General features: G+C 39.7%; 1 protein-coding gene across 4 annotated transcripts in view; it reads left to right on the top strand.

Moving 5' to 3' along the window:
- trps1 (trichorhinophalangeal syndrome I) overlaps window positions 1–24,107 on the top strand; it is a 128,524-nt gene that overhangs the window by 24,419 nt on the left and 79,998 nt on the right. The window lies entirely within an intron of this gene.

The raw sequence follows: 24,107 nt of genomic DNA, 5'->3' as shown, positions 1-24,107 counted from the left end.
ATCATATGACATAAATCATGGAACAAAAATACTCAAAAACATTTAATACCTTAGCTATGCATTAAGGGAAAAAAATAAAGTATTCTTTGTTATGATATGTGTTTAAATTACATTTCTGCATGCTTCGGTAACATTCAGCAATTTGAAGTGGAATCATATCCCTTAAAACACATTTTTTAATAAATCACAAGGTTGTCATTCTGATTTATTATTGTCAATTGATCAATCTGTTATAGAATAATGAGTAATTAGTGCTTATGAATTGATATCCGATCTCTGTTTACCACATAAACATCTATATTTATCTTGTAGAACAAGCTTCAATTTTTAAGCATTGCTCAAATTTTTGTGGATTAAAAGAATGTTTTATGGTCATTTTTTGGTAAATTGCAAACTTTTGTTATTTACTACCTGAGGGAGTATAATTTGTATGATTTTTTTTTGTTGTTGTGTTTGTGCATTTTTGTGTGGGTGCGTTTGACAATATGACCATACAGTGAGTCATGATTTTTGTTTAAACTTTATAAAACACATAAACACAAACTTACAGTGCATGCGCCATTTTCTTTAGATGAAAGAAAAAAAAAAGTTTTGACAAGAAATCTCGTCTTTGCCTGGAACGGGTACAGGAGATGGGTTACTGAGACTAAACGACTGCTGATAAAATGGTGTTTATGCAGAAAAACAGTTCTATGAGCAGTATTATGAAAAACTGCTCTTAGTCATCGCTGTTGGAGGAAGTGACTGTGTGTGTTGCCTGAAAATGCTTTGCCTTGCGGTGGCCTTAAGTACCAAGTTTATCTGCTTTACTTGTGGAGGCTGAAAAAAAAACGTTTGTATGATCATCATCCGGATTCAGACAAAGTTTGTTTCTTTGACGTTACACAGCGATCTCACCAAACGTTACCTGTGCTAGTAAAGTCTGGTGATAACACCTCGGTCAGTTGTTTGATCAGCTGCGTTAGATCACATGTAGTTAGAGTAAAAAAAAAAATGTCAGTCACGTAGCTGACACCAGCTGTGTCTAGTTAACTACCGTAAACCTTTCTGACCTAACTGTTTTTCTCCATGGTTTTGTTTTGAAAATAGTGGTGGTGATGTTGACAAGTGCCACCGATGAAAACTTATATATCACAGGGGGTGCAGAAGCTGCTCTGCTTAGTTGGTGATGCAGTTACAGGGTGATAACGTACACCTGGATGTTTTTGTGCCCGTTAGTCGAATGTAGAGCTTTATTTTAAGTGAATGTAAGGGATCAATTTGTTTAAATGCTTGACTTGAACGGGCTGTTGCTGCATGCAATCAGGACCTACACACACGCACACACACATACACACACACACACACAGGTTATTGTACTACAGGAAATTCATTTACATACAGTTGAGGTTATGTAAGTGTGCACACTAAACTGCAGTGGTTTGTGGTGGAGGGTACATAATAGCAGTGTGAATATTAGATTGTTTCTCTTAAACTACTGTATGTGTTTATGTGTGTATGTGTGGAACAAGGGGTTTTGTATGTTGAGTCATTTCACTGAGTTATGCTGTATGTGCGAGAATCCTTTATTTTGTACTCAGTATATGTGTATGTGTGTGTTTTTTTGGGTGTGAGAAAGACAGCATGAGTTTGTGAATTTCAGTAAAGTAAGCAGTTGTGTCTATTGATATAGTGATGTGCGGTATGATACTATACACTATATTTTGCTGAATCAGGATTATTGTAAAAGTGTGCACTTCGGGGCACACAAGTACACAGATGTGTTGAAATATCATAATTTGTTTAAGCTTGCTGCCATTTCTCACCAGTCATCAGTTGTACAGTACCAAGTGTAGACACAAACACACACACACACACACATATACAACTGCTGTGTTATCCTCCGACACCTGTGTCACCACACACACACACCGAAGCGCTCTGTTTCCTTTCTATTTCTCGCACACACACTCCTCTTTTTTCTTGTCTTGCTGTCTCGACAGTTTCCATTGGGAACTGTTTCCACCGAAGTTTAAAAAAAAAAAAAAAAATTGTGAAAACTATCAACAGTTTTCAGCGAGGTCCCTGGATTATCTGAAGTAACTGGGACATTATTTCTGGAAAGGGACTTGGGTTTTACAAATGTAATTTTTGAGTGCATTGAAACAAAGTTCCACTCACTCTAATTATGTTGGGATGGCAGCAGAGGTCTCAGCGGCAGGGTTCCTAAAAACTCCTCAAATAAAACTCAAACTATCTGTATGGCTAAATACCACTTGGGCTAAGTGGGAAAATATGTTTTTGTGTCATTTGGGTGAACTGACCCTTTAAGGATAAATGCAGGGAAGTTCATTGGCTTAGTGTGGTGTGTGTATGTGTGTGTGTGTGTCCATGATATCAATTTATGCTTCTTTAAAATTTACTTTATTTCTGCATTTAAATTGAGGTTTTTTTTTAGGTTTGTTTTTTTTTAGTATGTGTTTAGATAAATGATTAGAATGAGCCTGAGCATGAGGCCTTTTATGCACATGAGTGCGGGCGTATGTGCGTGCATGTTTGTGTGTGTGTTTGTGTATGTTTTTCATTATGTGGTACGGTGGCTTTGCTTGGTGATGTTATTCAGCAGGGCGGATTGCTTTGAGCTGCTTGATGCTTTTAGCTGTGGTCTATGTTTGTGTGCGTGTGTATGTTTAACTGTGTCTACATATGTGCCTATGTGTGTTCGCATGCCTTCAACTGTGTACGTATATACACATGCATACATACATGCGCGCTTGTATGTGCGCGTGCGTGCGTGTGAGTGTGTGTGTTGTGGTATCATGTAGTCTTTGATGTGCTCGTACACGTCAGAGTTGGCAGATTTTTTTTTAGGGTTTTAGAAAACTGAGGAATGTTGAGTAGAGACAATTCAGTCAGGTTCAAAAGCAAGTTTGACTCTCATGCACACAAACACACACACATTACTAAGATATTCAGGAATTGATTTCTGTGATGTAGTGGCCCAAAAATGAGTTTTGCTCCTCTGAGGCATGTGTTTATTCCCCTTGTTCATCAGTAGATCTCTTTCTTTCTGTGTCATCCGCTCACTGTCCTCTCGGTTTTTATCTCTCTCATCCTGACTCACTCTCAGACACATAAACAGCAAAAGTCACAGTGAAACCTGTTTCAGAGGAAAATGTGTGAACACACAGTATGTATGATAACTACCTGTTGACCTATTTGCACCAAATAGGTCAGCAGGTGGTTCATTGTGTGTACGATGATCTCATCTTTTCACAGCTTTACAGCGCGATGTATTACTATTAGCTCTGGCACACAAACCAGACACAGACACTGGTTTTTGTGTCGGTTTTAGTCTGTGTGTGTGTGTGTGTGTGTGTGTGTGTGTGTGGGTGTGTGTGTGTGTGTGTGAGACAGCAACAAGTACCCATTTATTATTCTGTACATAGGGTAGCCCCCACCCCCACAAACTCACACACCTGCACTCGCACGCATAGCAGGTCTTTCTCTTCGTCCCCTAAAACCCAAACAACAATTTATTCTAATTAATTCCAATTAAGGCATATTAATTGTGCAGACAAAGATTAATAAAGGAGGTGTCACCAGCTGTCATGGCAATTAATGACTTAATTTGTTAGTTTGTTAATGATCGACTTGTTTAAAGGACACAGAATCAATCAAAGATCAAAGTGACAGATGTGTGTGTGTGTCTCAGTCTCTGTCTGGGTGTGGAGATGTGTGTGTGTGTGTGTGTGTTTTCATTCTTAAATCAGTTTGTCACTAGTAAAAAAAAAATCAACAACGGTTTATTGCATTATCACATTGAATTTGTCATTTTCTTTTTGTCTTAAAGTGATTTTGGCTTGTTTTCAGTTCATTTTCATTGGGGCTTTAAATCAGTGTGACATCACAGATAAGGGGCAGAACATAGCCTTCTGTTTTTCTGTTAATTAATTGCATTGTCTCTCACGTATTGATTAAATTTGGGCTGAGCAAACAGGTATATTAGCAGCCAGCCTCCTAACCTGGCATTTGATTTACAACAAAGCTATAATGCTCTCAAGCCTCAGAGTCACTGAACTACAACAACCATAGAATTGCGAACAAGGAGGAGTTATTCGCACCCTCGGTTCACTTTTCCCACAGACGTTACTTCACTCACAGTTTGAGCTCCTCTATGGCTTGGATCGCGCATGAAACTGTCCTACTTAAGTCATCAGCACAAAAGATGAACAACTGCATCAGAAAATATGTGGTTCTTTGGTAAAAAGTCGAAGGCACAAGACTGTGGACGTAAAGAGTTCAGGGTAGAGGTTAATTTCAACTCCCGAGGTGCGTTCCAGCAAGAAACAGCCAATCATCAAGCTTAAAATTCAGCCGTGTGTGCTGCTGTCGGGGGGCGGAACCTAAAGATTGCGGCTTTAAGAAAACTGATTATACAATCTACAGCGTGATTCAGTTCCCTTTTAATTTCTGGTCATTTAACAACTATGGTGCCTCTCTGATTCTTGATAGCAACATTGGCTGAGGCTCATGGGTATTGTAGTATTTTTTTAGCCATCCAGCATGTCAAAATCACAGACAAAGTATCATTTCTCAGAAACAAAGTTTGAAACACTTGAAACTGGTGGTCATAATATAAACCTGTAGGGCTGTTACATTATCCAGGAGAGTCCCATGTTTCTATGTTATGTAACTTTGAGCATATTGTGTAAAGAAAAGGTTGAAATGGGAATACAGAATGGGGAAAAACACTTCCTGAGCTAGCAGCCCCTCCCACTTCACAAATCTATAATGCAGTCATTGCATCATGTCCATCAGTGTATGGTGTTCATCACAATGTGTCACATGTTTGTATTTGTACCTAATTGGAACATAGCCTACCGATCAACTCTTCACACAATGTACAGGAGGTTACCCAGGTAGTCAAAATCGCTCGTACTAATGACAGATTCACGATAGATTCGTCCAAATACACTTCATCCTGTTCCAAACCTCGGGCCACTTCAGTGAATTCAGAGTCATTTGCTCCAGAGGGCCCAAATCATTTCTTCACACACTCTAATTTTCACTTGCATATATGAGTGAAATGCTTGCACTGTTGTAAAGTAGGTGGACAAAAATAGTAGAGTATGGTATTTGATCTGCTTTATTTTAGCTGATACTGATCCTTGGGTTTGGCTCGGAACATCTCTCCAGTATGTATGTAAGGATAAAGACTACCCCAGTAACCACCCAGTTGCTTAGACACATGTGGATAACTGACAGTAAACAAACCGTGGGAAACTCTAAATCAATCTGAAATTCGCCACTCACTTGTCCCATCCACCTGTCTCTGCAGCTCGTCTGTAGAACCACTTTATACAGCCAGAACTGACTGGCATTTGTTAGGTGGTTGTTTGGTGTGTTAATGTTCCACTGCTGGTTTTGAGGGCTCTCTTTTTGTCCAGCTTTTCTGGGGGAAAAAATCCATTAATCAGATTAAGAATGGTAACTAGGCAAAGCAGGGGCACTGGACCCAACCTAGTTTTCAAGGCTTCTACCAATTTATCTTCCTCTCTGTCTGTTTCTGTGTTTGTAGCAGAGTTGGGGTTGAAATCCATTAATCAGATTAGGTTAGCAACTGACCACATAGCTAGAGGGAGACCAGACCCCGACTAGTGGTTCTGTATTTCAGCATTATTAAACCACAGAATTACACTCCAAGCCTGTTCTGTATGTGTGTGTGTGTGTCTGAGGCAGAGGCATCTGTTGAATGTACGTCTAAGGATCTGTCTGAATGTTTGCAACGTTGTGTGTGTGTGTGTGTGTGTGTGTGTTTATGAGTCTATGCAGTAGAGAAAGTAGTAAGGTTTTCGTACCACAGAGGCACTCAAAAGCTGAAGTCTGGTAAATATAGATGACGTTACCGAAATATTTTGTTAATGATTAACACTTACACTACTTAATGCATATCAAAAGCCCTCTCCCACAGTATGTGTATGTGCATGTTTGTTTTTGCTCTCCAAGCCATTAGACCCGCGTATGTGTCACTACTTGCTCTAACGATAACCTGTGCTACACCCATCCACTGACACATTTACTCTTTAAGGATCTTTGCTCGTGTGTGTGAGGCTACCTGTTTGTGTCTGTGTGCATGCGGCTTGTGTGTATTTCTGTGGGGCATGCACAGATGTGGGTGTGTGTTTTTGTTCAGTTTGGCTACAACTGTGTGTTGTAGCGAAGTGAACAAGTGTTAACAAGCTCAGTGCAGACTGTATTTATTTAATCCATATGCTGGTGAACTATACAGCTGTGTGCTGCTCCTGGTATGTCTGGAAGGAAAAATCACTGCAGTCGCAGCCTTGTCTGAGGTACAGAAATTATTGCCAAGTCAGCTCAAATGTGGCTGTGTATATTGACAAAAACTTGTACTGTTTTTCTTTTTGCTCAAAGGAGCACTTTGCTGATATTTTTTCAACCATGTATTAGTTAAAGTGGTGACAAACCTTTGCAGACTTTTTCTCTGTATCAATGCTATTCATTCATGTATCCTGACATCATAGGGAGAGTTTGGCGGAGAACTCAGTTATACATGCACAGTGGATTTTATAGATTACTTCACATTTTATAACATGTTGTCAGAATCTGTGCAGATCTGTAAAAACACGAATCCACCGCTGAGGAAATGCAACAGAGACAGGCACAGGCTCCGACCGCCGTTGATAGTACTGCTGCCAGGCAGACAGCACCAGCACCATTCCCCGAGACGATAAAGACAGAGCTGCTGGGAGCTGACGGGCTAGTGGCTAGCGGTGGCGCTGCAGCTAGCAGCCAGGCTGCCTGGCAGCAACCACACAACTTGCCAGAACAATAAAAAGAGGGTAGCTGGGGGCTGACAGATAGTTCCAACTGGTAGTTTTTTCAGATCCAGGTGCCCACCAAAGCCAAACGCAGCCGAGTCAGGCACCATGCTGCAGTGAGTTTCACAGTAGACTGCTGTGCTTGTTTGAGTGTGTTGCCAGTGCCAGTGCAGAGGGAGCATGGGTGTGTGGAACAATGCAGGCACAAAATTGTCATCAAAGATAAACAGGAAGAAATAAGCATTGCCAGCAGCAACATGAGATGTTGACTGAGTATTACTGTAAACATATACTGTGTTTGTATATGTCCAGCAATATATCTTTTTTGATGTGGTGGTTGCTAACGCTGGTTATTCCTCCTGCAATAAATAGGAAAGATTTCAGCACTTGGGGCGCACACTCAGTGGTGAAAATATTATATGACGCTATGATTACTATTCACTTTCTTTAAATATTAAAGCTTCTCACAGTGAGCGCTGATTTGTCTTAGCAGGAAAAGCACAGGAAACTCCATTTTTATCATTACATTGTTGATGACTACGTTTAGGTGTTTGACAGGTATAATGAAAAAGGTTTATTTTCTATTGGAAGCCATCTGAAAGAGATTTGTTCTACTTTATTTACTCAAATAATTTCCTACCACTCAATGATTTCAGTGCATTTGGAGCAATTTTAATACAATAGGCTTTCATGCAGAGATGAGGATGGATTATAATGGCAACCTTTAATTTATATTATGTGTTTTATCTTAATAGTTATTACCTTCAAATGCCAAAAGATTTTATTATTCTATTAAAAGTGTTAAAAAGTAAATGTATTGAGTTAGTTTTGTGTCTTTGTGAGTTACGGGAAAAAAACTGTGGATGTCGAGCACCACAGTATTCAGTGTGCATGTGTGCGTGTGTTTGTCTTAATGAATGTGTTTTCTGGTGTGTATGATGAAAGAGGCCTGTGTAGCCTGTCAAGTATGTAGTAGTTATACATTGTATGGTGTGTGTGTGTGTGTGTGTGTGTTTCTGTTATTTATTATCCATTCTCATGAAAGACAGAGTCTCTCTCGGGGAGATGACTCAGTGTTGCTCTTTTTCTCTGCGTCATGTCTTACAGAAGTCACTTATTTGGTCTTAACGAATCAATGCTGAGTAAGTCGACCTGGAAAATCAGACACTTTTGACTCCAGCTGCTTTGGGTCCCTCGGATATGTTTGACTGCAATAACAAACACTGTTGAATTTGACTCCTGAATCCTTTTGGAGCCAATTGTCAGTAATGGAACATGAAAAGTTCCATATAATTAAAAAAACTGGAGGACCTGCTGCGTCTTTGACTACGTGAAGAAAAAGGGACATTTAGTGATTGGCAGAGAAATGGATTTAGAGAAAATAAACCTGCGACTGAAAGATTGGATGAGAATGTTTTTTTTTTTAACATGATTACTGTCAAATACTTCCAAAGCCTTTGCTGTATACTGCATTGATATAAGTGCATAAAGACGGCATTAAACTGAGCTTAGAGTAAGAGAGAGACAGATACTAGACCGAATGTATCACCATCATCAGATGAATGTTAGGATGATCACAGTTCTTGGTGATCTCAAGGCAGACTTAATAAGGAGGTGTCTGTGCTTTGTTTAGTCAAGATCTGCACAGGTTTGGCACAGGATCCTGCTTCAGGACTACTGCCGTTTAGGTTTTCATGTAGTGAAGTTTGACTTAACACTTTCCTGTTGGGTGACTTCTTATTCTTTATTCTTGCTTATGTTGTTGTTTCTTCTTTCAAAGGTTGGATTTTTGCCAATCATTTGTTGTGATTTCATTCAGTCTGATGCAAATCTCTTATCTCGAATCTTTAAAACTCAAGAGGGCTGTTGACAGTCCGTTGTGTAATTCAGTGAAGCATAGTTCATTTTTGTTTGGCATAAGACTTCCAATCAGCTCTGCCGGTTGTTAACTCGCAGACTCGGTAGAAATTCATATATCTGATGAGACTTTCTTGTCCATATATGCTGCAGACCGTGCTAATGACACTATACTGATTTATTAGCATAGTCTTTACCTTTAACATACAATTCATGACACATCTTTCATCAAAAGTTGTTAGATTAGTTAGAAATAAGATGCATGAGGTACATATATTCCACTTTGGCAGTCAGGCTAATTGTTATTTTTGATAGCACCACTGTCTGATGCCAGCAAGTCAAATATTAGCTGTTATATTAGCCAGTATAACTGGTCGAGTTCCAGCTTTTTGCAGACATCTGCCCCAGCTGCTTAACGGAGTAGATTTACAACTGCCTCTGTTGGAATATTAAGTTGAAAACCTACTTTTAGACTGGGGAAAATAACTAACCTCTCTAATGGATAAGTGCCCTAGAATGCTTAATGCTGAGCCTTAGCGTGTGTGTGTGTGTGTGTTTGAACGCGTGTGTATGTGTGTGTGGTAATCTCCATGGCAGGTTCCTTGCCATTAGTGCACTGCTGAACAAGGCAGCAATTCATTCAGCAGGTTTAACTGTCTGGTGTGTGTGTGTGTGTGTGTGTGTGTGTGTGTGTGTGTGTGTGTGTGTGTGTTAGAGAGAGAGAGAGAGAGAGAGAGAAAATCTGTATATGTGGTGTGTGTATGTGTGTGTGTGTGTGGCTGTGTGGCAGGTTTCTAAGTGCAGAGTGTGTGTTGTTTTTGGAGAATTGTTTCCGTGCGCCTGTCTGCACCATATGGCCCAATGTGGAAAAAGGCCCCTTTAGGGGTCTGTGTGTATGGGAATATGTATTGTGTGTGCGTTTCTCTCTCTCTCTCTCTCTCTGTGTGTATGTGTGTGTGTGTGTGAGAATGTGTGTACAGCGGTCTGGTCTGCCCAGAGTGAAGCTGTAAAAACAAAAACGTCTTGAGAAAAAGAAAAAAAGACTACATTTCGAGCAGTGATGTCAAATACTACCTTATTCTCTCTCACTCACACACACAAACACAAACACACACACACATGCACACACACATGCACACACACACACACACAATCACCGATCTGCGAGTTACTTATTTTTTATCTTTATCATTTGATCTTTCGTCACTTTTGTTGTTTCAATAATAGCGTCTCCGTCTTTAGTCGTATTAGCTTTAATAGTCAAGTCTGATGCAGTGTTTTACTCCAATTACACTTTCTATTTTTACTCCAATAATTACTTTCTTTCTTTCTTTTGGAATTGTTTTTCACCTCTCTTGTCATTTTAAATCTGTTTTTTTTTTTATTTTTTATATTGTTCTCAAATTGGTGAAAATAATCACTTCAATTTTTCCTCCAGTAATCACTTAATTTTCCCCTTTTGTTTTTCATTTGTCTGTTTTGTTTTTCGCTTGTCGTTTATTTTGTCTAATTGGCGTAAACCTCAGGGCTGTGGTAATGACTTCTGAGGTTAACGAGCTTCTGCTAACAATCACTCAGTCACACACATGCACAAGCACCCACTTGTGCAAGGGTGCACACACTTACGTGCGCTCTCAAGTAAGCGTGTTCATACATATAGAGATGTATGCTTATAAACACATTCACAAGCATGACACACACATTTAGAGACTGCCATTATCACAAGAAACCTGTCACATTTGATTCATGAAGCTTGCTTACAGCTTCAGTTTGAGTGTTGGATCTGAGATTAAAGGTACATTTCCAAGAAAAATGCCAATTAAAGTGCATGTACATATCAGCACGTTTCAGTATATAATGTGTGCTGGCTGTAGAGAAATGAACATACACTCTCACTCTCACTCACTCTCATACCTAAATACATCAGCAACACCATCGAAAAGATATATATGGTTGTCTGAAGGAAGAATGAGTGTTTATTTTTAAAATTCACGTGAAATAGAGAGACTGATGGTTCAAAGAAAGAGAGAGTTAGCAACCAAAAATCAATTCAATCGTATTTAGCAGCTGCATGAAAAACGGCAATCTTTTTCTTTCTGATGTGTGTGTGTGTGTGTTTACATTTAACATTTACCATCTGTTGAGTGCTCAATGCTCAGCCAGTTTAAGGCTACATGTAACAAAGCATCAATACTGATGCAGTTAAATAAAAAGTCAGTTGAAGGTTAATATTCTCACCACATTGCCCCCCCCAAAAAAAGTGACAAACTTCACTTTTTCTGGTTGTTTTCTTTGGTAAGTGGCCACTTATCGAGCGCGATACCACTCCTTCTTGTCCTGGCTTTCTACAACTCAGCGTTTTCGGTTATTTTCTGTTATCAGCATACCTTGTCATGCGTTATTTCACCTTGTAAACCAGAGCAACTTTCCATGTACAAACTTAACCAAGCTGCTAACTTAATTGCAGCATTATATTCTAGCTACCATGCACATCGACCATCATGTAGTTTTCCTCCCTTTTAAATTATATATTTGAAAGTGTGACCTTTTTGTTTTATATACATATATATATACTTTCCTTGTATTTAATGGGAGTTAATACAATGGCTGGTGTTTGGCCAGAAAACATCAGCTGTGCTTGAACACATTGTTTCTTACATGAGGTACCCGGCAGCATCTGTGTATATTGTGTGTTATCACTAAATTATTTGCTATACACAAGTTATCATAGAGCCCTGGAGTGACCGAGCCACACAGGTGTCTAAAACATCCAGCTGGTCAGTCCTTATAAAACTTACAAAGCTTTCTCTTTACCTCAGAAGTTGGATGTATAGCTTTGAGATGCTAAATTCCACTAAGCTTTATTGATGAGAAGAATCTGACTTGAGTCTTGACTGCAGTCTCCTGTTAGTTCTCCTGGTGTGAACTCTGCCTTAATCTCTCTCTCTCTCTCGCTCTCTCTGGTATCTTGATATGGTCTGTGTTCTGCAGCGACTTCTAAACATTTACATTTCTGCTTTCAAGTGCTGTTTATATATGGCTCTTATCTGCTATCTAACACACACGCGTGCACATTCAGACAGGGACAGACGGTGAATCAAACCTTTAGTCGTCCTGACAGCGGGACTGTTGCTATGTCCATAATAGGACAGGAGGAGAGAGAAAGGCAGTAAGAGAAAAGAGTGCCACATAGACAGAAGGAGGGGGAGGCAGATAATTTGCCACCAGAGTGTTTTGTGGGGAGGTGAGGCGTGGAACTTTGGTGACTTTAGCTCATAGGCTTTTTTGTGATACTCTACTGATCCCCCGTTGTGAAATTTCTCTTTTCATCTCCTCTCTTAGATTCTAGCCTCTGCTACAAGAACAGAACCCCTGGGGCCGGCAGGGATTCGGTGTCTTGCTCAAGGACACGTTAGCAGGGTGGATTTCCTATAGTCACGGGGGAGATAACTTGGCCCTCTGGTTGAGAGATGCTTTAGTCACTCTGCCACCTTGCCATGCTACCCTTGGCTTGTGTGCTCAAATGCTGCCCCATGTCGATAAACTCTTGACAAATTTGTGGAAAAAAAACACCTCTGGGACCACTGGTTGCACCCTCTCCTTTGCTCTGTAGGACAGGACAGAAGCTGTGCAAACAGAGGGTGAGGTTTTAAAGTGGTGGTTCCCAAACTTTATGGCTTACAACCCCCTAAAACAAAGCTATGTCCACTCGCGACCCCTCATCAAAGACTGCATATGTCTAAAGGGTGTTAGCAGTTAAATTTAATAGAGAAAGAGCAATTCTTCCTTCTCAGATGATTTGAATTAAAACTGAAACATTTAGTGGATTAATTAAACAGAAAAATAATTGTCAGCTGTTTTGATAATCAATTAAGACATTTGAAGGCAAAAATGCCAAAGATGTCCCAAATGTAGCTTCTCAATTGTGAGCAACTTCATCTTTTCTTGTTTTTTTTTTATCATTGTAAGCTCAATATATTTCGATTTTTGGACTGTTGCTTAGACAAAACAAGACATTTGAAGAAGTAACCTCAGGCTTTAGGAAACTGTGATGAGCATTTTTTTCTGCTTCAGGTTTTCTGACATTATTTCAAACAATTATTCAGTTAATTTTGGAAAATAATTGGCAGATTAGTCAATAATGAAAATAATTGTTAGCCGCAGTCCAAATTTGATTTTTTTGAAGTTATCCAGTAATTCACAAGAAAGAAAAAGCCAAGAAAAGAATAAAAGGTCTCAAAAAGTAAACATAGGTCACTTCCTTTCCTGTTAATTGTCTCGTGACCCCTGCGATTTACCTTTCGACCTCTTAGAGGAGTCCCTGACCTTCAGGTTGGTAAAAACAGCTTTAGGACCAGAACTGCACCTGGTTTAGGAGCCGCTCACAGTCGATCCTGACCTCTGACCTTCCTGTTAGACTGAGACAAAACAAAAGAGAACGCTGCTACTAGAGATCGGCGGAGTATCACATCAGACAGGACTACTTTTCATGAGATCAGCTAGTGACACATTGTCACTGACGGCTTGAAATCGACAATGTATTTGTTGTTAACTCTATCTGTCAGCGCAGATCTGTTTTCTTTTGATAGAGGATAGTCGAAGTTATTGCTTCAAGGGAGATGTTCCATGAACAGCAGGATAATAGAGCAAGGTAGGCCAGAGCCTTGCAACGGGTGAAATTATGGTGAGGGAGTATCAAGGAGCAATGCATAGAGAGCAAGAGAGAGAGAGAGAGAGAAAGAGAGAGAGAAAGGAAATGATACATAGGTGGAAAGAATCTCATCCCTGCTCCTGTCTCACACTGGCTTTCTCTTTCTCCGTCTCTGACACATTTGCACACTTTTACATGTACGCACACACACACTATAATTGAACAGTAATTGAACACTTCTTATCTGCTTATCTTTCCAAAGAGGTTCAAAGTAAAGATTCACAGACGCTGTGTGTGTGTGTGTGTGTGTGTCTGTGGGTGTGTGTGTGTTTGTGTGTGTGTGTGTGCGTGTATGTGTGCATGTGCATGTGCTGTCTGATTCTTATCATAGTGTTTGACTCAGATCTGCTTTTAAGGCAATGAATTCACATCTCGTCCTCCTTCTGTCTCTCTGTCTCTTCCCTTTTGGGCTGTCTTTCTAAATCTCTTCCCAGTCTCTTCTTGTGTTTTAATATCTCTCTCTCTCTTTCTCTCTCTCTCTCTTTATGTCTCTATTCCTGTCTCTCTGTCTTTCTCTAAAGTCAAGAGACAACCTATTGTCAAATCGAATTGCCAAAGCAGAATGAAATATGACTAATAAACGGTCAGTTTCCTGTGTGACATAACATCAAAGTTTAAATTCATACTCTGGACAAAGTGTCTCCTCTCTCCCCTCTTCTCTCTCTTCTCCCCTGCTCCAACTTAACTGACTGTGTTAGTATCAATTCCTTCACATTCCCTTATTTTTCCTCCCTATATCTATCCTTTATGGCCACTCTCCTTCTCTCCCTTTGTCTGTCTATCTATCTTATCCTCTTTCTCTCTCTCTCTTAGTTACATATTCTTTGTATTCTTTTTTAAAGATTATGCCTGTGTACATTCATACCCAGAAATATGCAAAGTTACGGGTTTGGCAAGTTTAAAGATAACAAATAGAAAGAGTGCAGGAGTTGATAATCGCCCCTGTCTCTTTGTCTGTTAATGTTATATGTTGTTGGTTGGATTTTTTTGGGGGGGGATAGATGCATGTGCAGATGTTTCTTTTCGCATGATTTCACATTTCTGAATTGTTGCCAGGACTGCGGTTTCTTTTTGACTCATGCGTAACTGAAGCGTGATGGCACAAAGATTAAATACCGACAACAGGTAGTGATTGACAAGAAGGCAGATAACTAAAAGGCAGGAAGAGGGGAACAGTCAGTTGTATCTCTGGCTAATTTTAACTGTCTGCAGTGCGGCCAGTGTCCGAAATTAACTTTTTGACTCATCTGCCAAGGGTAGACGACAAAATCCACTGACCAAGCATATTTTTTACTGGCCAAAATACTAAATAACTTTTTGTGTCACATAGACAGTTTAAGGGAGAGCTGCGATGTAGAGTAGCCGACGTTCCGTACAGCAAACGGTGCCGCGAAACTAGGAGCGCTTGAGATGGTCCGTGGCTGCCGCTTCTTCATGCTCCTACAGTTTCGCAGCCCTGTTTAGACGTAAAAAAACACATATGTGACTACACTTACCTGCATGTGTGGCGGATAGCTTTCTGACATTTACTCTCCAAATGGAAAATCTACCCGCATTTGGTGCTTGGCGGGGTGTTAACTTCAGACCCTGGCTTTGGCCCCCGGGGCTGCGAGACATTTTCTAACATGCGGAAGACACTTTCAGCTGTCAGTTGAATTGAAAATTGAACATGGAAAAATGGAAGAAAGTCTCACCAGCACACGGAGGATTATGCTGTTTTTTTTTTTTTAACTGTGTGTGTCATTCATCAGTGGCATAGATCAGAGAGAGATTAGAGAGAAGAATAAAAAGAGATGAAAAGAAGTGAAAGATAGAGGGAGGGGCTGAGTATAAAAAATAAGAGATGAAAGGATTTAGGGTGTAGTAACAGCTAGATAGGTTTAAGCACTAAACTCTTGTGTTTGTGCGCGTCAGTGCCTGTATCTGTGTGTATGTATGTGGATTTTTAAGGGCGTATCAGCAGTTAGATGGGTGTGAGAACTAAAGATGACATACCTATGCTCTTATTACTGATCCACACCTGAATCTCTTGTAAATCTATGACCTACTTACGGTGTCCTGATCTAGTTGAGAGGTCGCATGACTTATCCTCCCCACACACTTAGAAGAGGCTGATAGGTTCTGACAGAACAGGCAAGATAGGGTGTGTTAAGCTTTTTTTTTCAAACGTGACCATGTGATCATTTTTGACTGCTTACTAATGGAAATTAAGCGCGATATCAGTCTTTTTTTTTCTAGATTCATATCTTTTGGCTTCTGCTGCTGATAGACACTGTATGTTGGTATCTTTTTTCACTCAGAATCCTAATTACAGCATTTGACAGGTAATAATAGCAAATTTTACAAGAATATTAAATGATGATAGCCTACAGACACACAGAAAGGGCCAAATTGAACTTGCATAACAGAGATGCGTCACCTTTTAGACACTATTCGGGTTCAGTACAGCAGGATGTTTCAGCTACATTAAATTACTCAAAGTGAATTTTGCTCACAGCACAGCAGTTCTCTCTTTGTCAGGTCTGTATCTGTACGCAGTGCCAGGAAACCTACATGATGAACTGTGCCTGTTACAGGTATAAGACAAGTCAGGTATAATAGTGTGTCAGGATATGATAAAAACTTTGCTCTTTTTGAAATTATTATCAAAAGTGCATTGACAGGAATGCCCTGGTAGCCAAATGGTCATTGTACATACCGCATAACCGCAACATCCCTGATTCGATTCCAGCCAAGGACCTTTGTTGCATGTCATACTCATCTCTCTCGCCCCTTGTTTCCCGTCTGCCTCTTCACTGATCTTCAAAAAAGCAAAAAAATGCCCCCCAAAAATCTTTTAAAAAATGTGCATTGGAGAGGGGGATGCCGGCGTCTCCACAATACACGATTAAGGGTCGATAACAGTCTGTCGATATTTCAGTCAGAGGATCCGTGTCGAGACAACGCTCCCTGAATAATTGCCATCTTCATCCCACTTACAAAACCTCCCCGTGCTCTTTCCTCCTCCATAAAATCATCCAGAGCTCCCTAAGTCAGATAATCGCCGGTGATCGATTTCAGTTTATATGGTGCGAACGGAGAATTAGATCAAATCAGGTCAATGTAGATAACGGTCACCTCCTGTGTATAAGCAGCTGTGCGGATAGTGATTTTAGGTTAACTTAATGTCTTTGATTTGCACCTTACACGCTGGATAACACACAATCCCACAATCCCTGACACAAAATATACACATTTACTTTAGAAGATGCGTCCAAACCATTGTTATTTGTAGACAATCAAAAGCCATGTTTACTGTGTCGAGCCACTGTCTTGCAGATGACTGAAAAGTGTGGGTCTTGGGCAGCCTAGGGCTTTAAGATGCTGACTGTATAATCTGGTTTAAGAGATTGTTGCGTGTCATCCTCCACCCCTCTCTCCACTCATTCCTCTCAGCTCTCTACTGTTTAATAAAAGCACAAAATGCAACCAAAACACTGGAAAAAAAATGAAATTGATTAAGTTTTAGCTCAAACCTGTGAATTCTGAGGCCTTCAGAAAATTATGTAAGCTCAATTTGTTTGTGGTGCTGCAGGAATTTGCTTTCACAAAGGCCTTTTTCCCATGTGTTGTGAACTCATATAAAAGAGATTTGGGGAATTTTAAAAGGTTAGAGACATATTTCATGTTCTTTTATGTGAAGGCACCCACTAATATTGACTGTTATGGGAATGCAATGCCCTTTAAAGCCAAACAGCATTAATCTGCTGATCAGGGAAACTGAGAAAAACAAGATTCAAGAATTTATTTGCCATCTTGTTGTAATGAGCTGTTTATTATATGCCAACATAAAATGGGGGATTTTTCTTTTAATTTGTGAAATCAAATATCATGTCTGGACCCTTCAACTCTAGAAAATACAACGTTTTGGCTCTCTGGGTTCGACTCACTCATGAGCCACTGTACCTCAGTTCTTTTAAGAGACACGTCATAATTTGATGGATTTATTCATGACTTTTGCGGTGATGGTTTTATTCAGCATCTCTTGGTAATCCGTTCTGTGCAGGAAACCTCTTGACTGCATTACATTACATTTCCATGAACAGTGCAATTAGAATTCCTACGACAGCAGCGTCCATATAGTTTGAGTTAACAAGGGCCACTTCTTTATGCACATTGCTGGTAACAACTCCCTTCTAAAATTAAAAAAAGCGAACATACACACAGAGAGAAGCTTTTGAGGTGAAACAAGAATATTGCATTGTCTTCCATATATGTGTGTGTTTATACGTATGCTTGCAGCTTTTGTATACACTTCTTCAAATCTATTTATCCCTAAAATCCCTATTACAATAAGCCTAAACAAAAGTCTTCAAATTAATCTAAACTGTACTCTGTGTATCAGTATGCAGTAGTGTAACTGTGTGTGTGTGTGTGTGCGTGTGTTATCTTGAACTCCAATGTCGCAACGACCGGCAACTTCTAATAACACAGGAAAGTTCACTGTCTGTTTCGTTAGTATGTCTGCGTGTGTGTGTGTGTGAGGAGGGTGAAGATGAAAACAGTTGGAAAAATAAACGTGTGACTTTTAGGAGAGATGAATGTGAGCTCACAAAAAAAAAACCCACGGACATTTCTTTTCCCCAGGCAAACCTTCTCTGTCACTGCACCGCCGGGCGGTAAAGTAACAGCCTTAATTAGGAAAAGAACTTGTAAGAGGAAGAGAAGATTTTCCTTTGACTTTCCTGAGGTATCCAACGTGTGAAAAATGTGACACCTGCACTTATAGAAAGAATAAGAGCCTGAAGTTAAAACAAAAATGTGACACTTTTTAAAAGAATTTAAGGCCTCCTTAGACTTTGCCTGACAATTTAACTCCACTCTTAGAGGCTGTGTCTTCTATAACTCCTAGAAATTCAAACGTAGGCTTTATGTATTACCTTTTTTTTTTAACTCAAATTGATACATAGAGATTTGCAAGAACTTTTCAGTGTATATCTTTTGGTATCCTCTGTAGCCTGATTATCATGCCTTTGCTAGGATTCATTTGCTTATTGTTTTAGCTGTAATTGTACAGTCCTGCTGCCTTTGTAAAACAGCTCCTATTTTTGTTATTGCTGTAATTTTTCTAGTTAATTTTCATCTGAGGCAGAAAGATTATGGTTCATTCTGTCTTGTTGAAAAGGTTTTAATGCAGAGTGGGGTTCTGTAGTAATTCTCTTAGAGCTAGTTGTCTACCTCTGTAGTCCCTCTGGGCAGGCTAAGAGTCTCATAATCATCCACTCTGTCTGTCTGTGTGTATCTGTGTGAATGTGTGTGTGTATGTGTGTATCTGTCAGTTGTTATGCAGGATAGAGGAAATGAAAGCTCAGACTGAGCCCCAAGGCTTTCTAAACTGTCTCAGTGTCCTTCACATGCATGTGTTTCTCTGTGTGTGTGTGCGTGTGTGTGTCTTTGAGTGTGTGCACATGTGTGTGTGTGTTGGGCTGAGCACATCTGCTCCCATAAATAAGTGTGTGAGAAAACACGAGTTAGCGCTGAAAATGAGGGAAGAATACACTCATATTCTTTGTCTGTCTCTGTCTGTTATACTCAAGTACTCACACGCACGCGCCTGCACACACACACACACACACACACACATGCACGCATATGTGCATGTACTGTATGCACACAGTGTAAGGAAGTGAATTAATCTCAGCTTTTATTGTGAAACATTGGGCAGTGCTGCCACCTCCTTCCTCTTTTTTGTTCTTTGTGTGCATTAGAGTGTGTGTGTGCGTGTTCACTAACTATTGTCTGTGTGTTTTGTCATCACTGTGTGATTTCGGTTTTCTGTGTGTTCATAGTGTTTGCGTGTGTGTGTTGGATACAATTTTAAACTCTCTTTCTTAGAACTGACAACGGCTTACATTGTGGACAATGTACAATATATTACATCACACAAGCGCTGACGGCTGTTACTTTTATGTGCTGTAATTGTCTACTCTCATTTCAAGCTCATTGCGACCCAGTTTGTGTGTAATTTCCTGGTTGTCCCCCAGCAACCCCCCAACTCCGATCACAGGAAGTTGAGAGGAAGTTGTCGGGTCTTCACTACACGCACACACACAAACATGCACACACACACACAAACAAACACACACAAACACACACACACACGCACACCTCTACCTCCGCCAAAACTTTCACACCAGTAGGAGAAATGGTAGTGGGGAGTGAATAAAAGAGTGAAGAGCAGCGAGAGAGAAGGGGAGGGAACAGTGTTCTGGTGTGATAGTGTTTTTTTTTTTTCATGTGTCTCTCTTTCAAGTGTGAAAAAGTCTGTCTGTTTCTACACCTCTCACTCTCTCATCTTTTCTTTTTTGCTCATGATTCTCTGTGAGGTATGTGCCACTCCTCAGCAAACTAAACAGGGAGGATAAAGAGTTTCACAGTGTGTGAACACACACCTCAGTAACTTGGTGATTGTCTGATTTCTTAGAAGCCCTGTCAAGAAGACAGGAGAAAGGATTAAAAGAAGTGGTTAACCCAGCTGGATTTCTGCTGGAGAAACCTGATTTTGTGGCCACACTTAACTGGGTTTCTAATGGTGTTTTAACATGTACACATGCATATGACAAAGAAGGCAGTGTGGCAGATATGGAAAGAAACCAATCATAAGTCATGAGTCATAAGTTAAAACAAAACAAACAAAAAAAATCCAGTGGTTAAAGGTAGGAAAACCCACGCTCAAAGCATGAAATTAGAGCTGCAACAGTAGTTGATTAATCGATTAATCGGTCAACTGTATGTTAATTGGCAACTACTTTGATAATGGAAAAATCATTTAGTAATTTTTTAAGCAAGTATAAAAAAAAATGTTGTTTGTATCTTCTCAAATGTGATGATTTTATGCTTTTCTTTACTTTGCATGATAGTAAACTCAATATCTTTGGGTTTCAGAGTCAAAATAAGACATTTTAAGAAGTAACCGTGGAAATTATAACAGGCATTTTCACTACTTAGTTGACTAAATGATTCATCGATTAATCGAGAAAATAACTGGCAGATGAATTGATAATGAAAGATAATTGTTAGTTGCGGCCCTACTTGATGCAGGGTTTGAGCCTCAGTTCCTCACTATGTGGCGCTGAACTGTTTCTGACTTTTTGACCGTTACAGTCATTGTTTGATAAGTGTCTCTTCCCTCAGTCTGCCGAGTTAAACTGCTTCTCATAGTTTCACTGTAAACAAGTCTCGTCAGACAAACCTCATCACTCTGTCTTTGAAGACAAGTATACAAAATCAGAACCTCAAGAAAGTAACACAGTCCTCTTCAAAAGGGGATGTTTCACAGTATTTAGATACATCTTAAGCTGTGTGTGCATATTTGTTGAACCCAAGCAGAATCTTCTGAGTATTAGTCAGTATTTTTTTTATCCTAGCTAAGAAAAGGCTCTTCAAACAGACACCTCTTTAATACAGTATTTTGAGGATTTGGAAGTCCCTCTTCAATTATTTATCAAACCCTACTTATGATGTGTTTTTCTTTGGTGTGCATTTGAAGTTTTTTTGATTGTCTTTTTGTTGCACATTTTCACAATGTACAAAATCCAAACAGTACACTATATCCAAACTAATCCCAAGTTTCTACCCGGCCTGCCCACCTAAACAAACCAGACGTGCACCACTACCTTAAAGTCAGTCATCTTATACACTTGCCGAAGAGGAGAAACACACAAGCAAATAAAACAACAACAAACAGACAGACAGATAAACACACAGTGACAGAAGGAGTCAGAAGTTTATACTTATTATAGGGTTACATTCTCTGCATCCATTTTTTCTGCAAATGTCAGGAAAGACTGTCAAATTGCTTAAAATCTCAGACCCTTGGAGAGAGTATCTTATCGTCTCTAACTTGAGATATTGCATAACCACTTTGATCCAGTGAGAATGTGTGGGAGGGAGGGTGTTTCCACCTGAACAGTATAAGTTGCCTGGATAACAAAGTGCAGAAGGCCAGCATGTTGCACTTACAATTACTTAGATGCACACCCTGTGGTACAACACCAAATAAAGCAATAAAAAGGGATGGATCCATTGGCTCCTCCAACATCTTCGAGAAAGTACGAAGGTAGACTGCCAGAAATGATGTAATCTGGGACAGAACATATATAATAGACTTGTTAAAGAGCTTGCTTGCATCTGTCACATATAGGGTCCAACTCTAGCCTAATTCTGGACAACCTAGCCTTCAACCAATGAAATAAGTGTACTGAATTGAATTGTACAACAGCATGCCATTGACAAATGGATGATGAGTAAATCCTTGGAATAATTTCCTGCCAAATTGCATCTGGGATTTGTTTAAAGGTGCAGTGTGTAGAATTTAGTGGCATCTAGGGGAATGGACTTGGCAGAAATGGAACACAAAATTCATAAGTATGTTTTAAGTAGTTTATAATCTCATGAAAATAAGAATCGTTGTGTTTTCGTTACCTTAGAATGAGCCCTTTATATCTACATAGGGAGCTGGTCCTCTTCCTCGGAGCCCGCCATGTTGCACCGCCATGTTTCTACAGTAGCCCAGAATGGACAAACCAAACACTGGCTCTAGAGAGGGCCTTTCACATTTTTAGCGACTTCGCCGCTGCTGAAGGTTCTCCTACACGCTTGGAAGGGAAGGGTAAAAGGAGGGGTATTGAGTTTATTGCCATCTGCAACCTCACTCGCTAGATGCCACTAAATCCTACACACTGGTCCTTTAAATCCTCTTCCCATTTTTTTTTAAGTTGATCTGAAGTTATTTAGAGTTATTTAGAAATTATGTAGATTGAGAAGGTTATATGTCCTACCTATAATCTGTTTTAAATCCTGAACTTAGAAATAGAATCTAACAGAGATGTGGGGGGAAACAATCGGAGCGTGAGGCTATAAAGTTCCGCAATAGTAGATATCTATAAAAATGAGACCTGGGGATACCAAATTTGTTTACCAGTGTGTGTATTTGAAGCTTTTGTTGTGTATCTCTGTACTGTTAGAGTGTCTCCTTTGATATTAAGGGTGTGTAGTACTTTTATCAAAGCGTAAAATGTCTTTCTTTTTACACATTCACCCGAACAACACCTCAGTTTATTGTTTATGTGGTCTGTTGTAATGCAGTAGATTTTAAACTGGTATGTGTAATGTCTGCTGTGTGTGTGGTGCTTTGTTGTTGTGCAGGAAGAAACTAAATGAGGATTTAATGAAGTTGGATTACTTTTAAATAATGCAAATGGTGGAACTAATCTTTTAATGTGGTCATATTACAAAGGTTTTTATCATTAATTACAGTTGTGTAGAATTCAATGAGAGGAAATTGATGTTCAGCTTATCAGTCCTTATTGGACAATTGTGTTAATGTGTATATAGTTATTGTGTTTCCTTTGTACCGAATGATTTGTTCATGCATGTTTATGTGAGTTTGTGTGTGCAAGTGTGTTTCTATGTGTCTGTGCTTCTGTTTTACAGCTCTTTTACTAAATGTTTTTAACACAGCGAGGTGCATATCTGGTTAAGTAAACTGATAAAAAAAATGGGTTTTAGCATGTTGACATGTGTTTTCCCTCTCTGTGAGTGTGTGTTATCCGTAAGGATCTTTTCTCATCGCCTACCTCTGTATCCTGGCAGCCAGTTCAACAATAATTAATTACACACACACTCCTCACAGTTTGTGTGTGTGTTTTCCACACTCCTGCATGTGTAAAACTGTGACATGACAGCTGTATGATTTATTTTTAAAGTTCTAAATGAGATTTTACACAGACATACCCACAGACACAGACAACAGATATCTGCTGACCACAGTTTGTTCACCACAAAAATTGGTTAAGGTGACATCATCAGTGATGGTGAGAGAAAGAGATCCATTTTTAAAGGAGCTTTCTTAGACGTGACCACACACACATGGTATGCTCCATACACACATTCACACACAGACGGAGTATGCTCTAAGGACCATAGCAGGGGAGCTGTGTCTGTATCTGAGTGCGTCTGTGTGTGTGTCTGTGTGTATAAAGTTAAAATCCAGACTGCCATTCCAGAGGCCAGACTATTGAGTCTTATAAACTCTCAGGTCACAGATTATTGAAATAGCAGAAGAGATATATAGTCTGCGCCTGTGTGTGTCTTCTGTTTAACTATTTCACTGAAATAGTCACAAATTGATGAGGAGACATTGAAATCCAGACACACATGCAAAGACACATCTGCATGTGTATGTACTTACGTGCATACATGTATGTGATTTAATGAAATGACAGGTGTGTGTGTGTGTGTGTGTGTGTGAGAGAGAGAGAGAGAGAGAGAGAGAGAGAGAGAGAGAGTTGTGTATGCCACTATTTGAACTATCAGCCTGGATCTGTGTATGGTGTGTGCATGCTGTAATACTGATTTATTTCAGCATCATTTATGGTCCCACTGGGAGCTAAACCAGCAATCTGTTGGCTGCTATTTCATTGTAATACTCTAACATGCACACAGATAGTCTTTTGTATAGGCTCATCTAACAAAATGTACCTTGTTTTAACCTACTAACCTCCAATAATTTGGCAAGGAACGTTTGGACAGTTCATAGCGATTCCTCCAGAAAAACTTAATAACCTGTTTATATTCTCCTCTGACCCACCTTTGGGCTCCTAGGGTGTTAGCATAGTGCTTTCAAATGTGCCTGTGCAGATGAAAACCGCTTATTTCTGTCATGCTGAGTGAGTCAC

Source organism: Thunnus thynnus, chromosome 15 (assembly GCF_963924715.1).
Source record: "Thunnus thynnus chromosome 15, fThuThy2.1, whole genome shotgun sequence".
Lineage (NCBI taxonomy): Eukaryota > Metazoa > Chordata > Actinopteri > Scombriformes > Scombridae > Thunnus > Thunnus thynnus.
The sequence above is the reverse complement of the archived record's forward strand: the minus strand, read 5'-3'. Positions and strand labels throughout refer to the sequence as shown.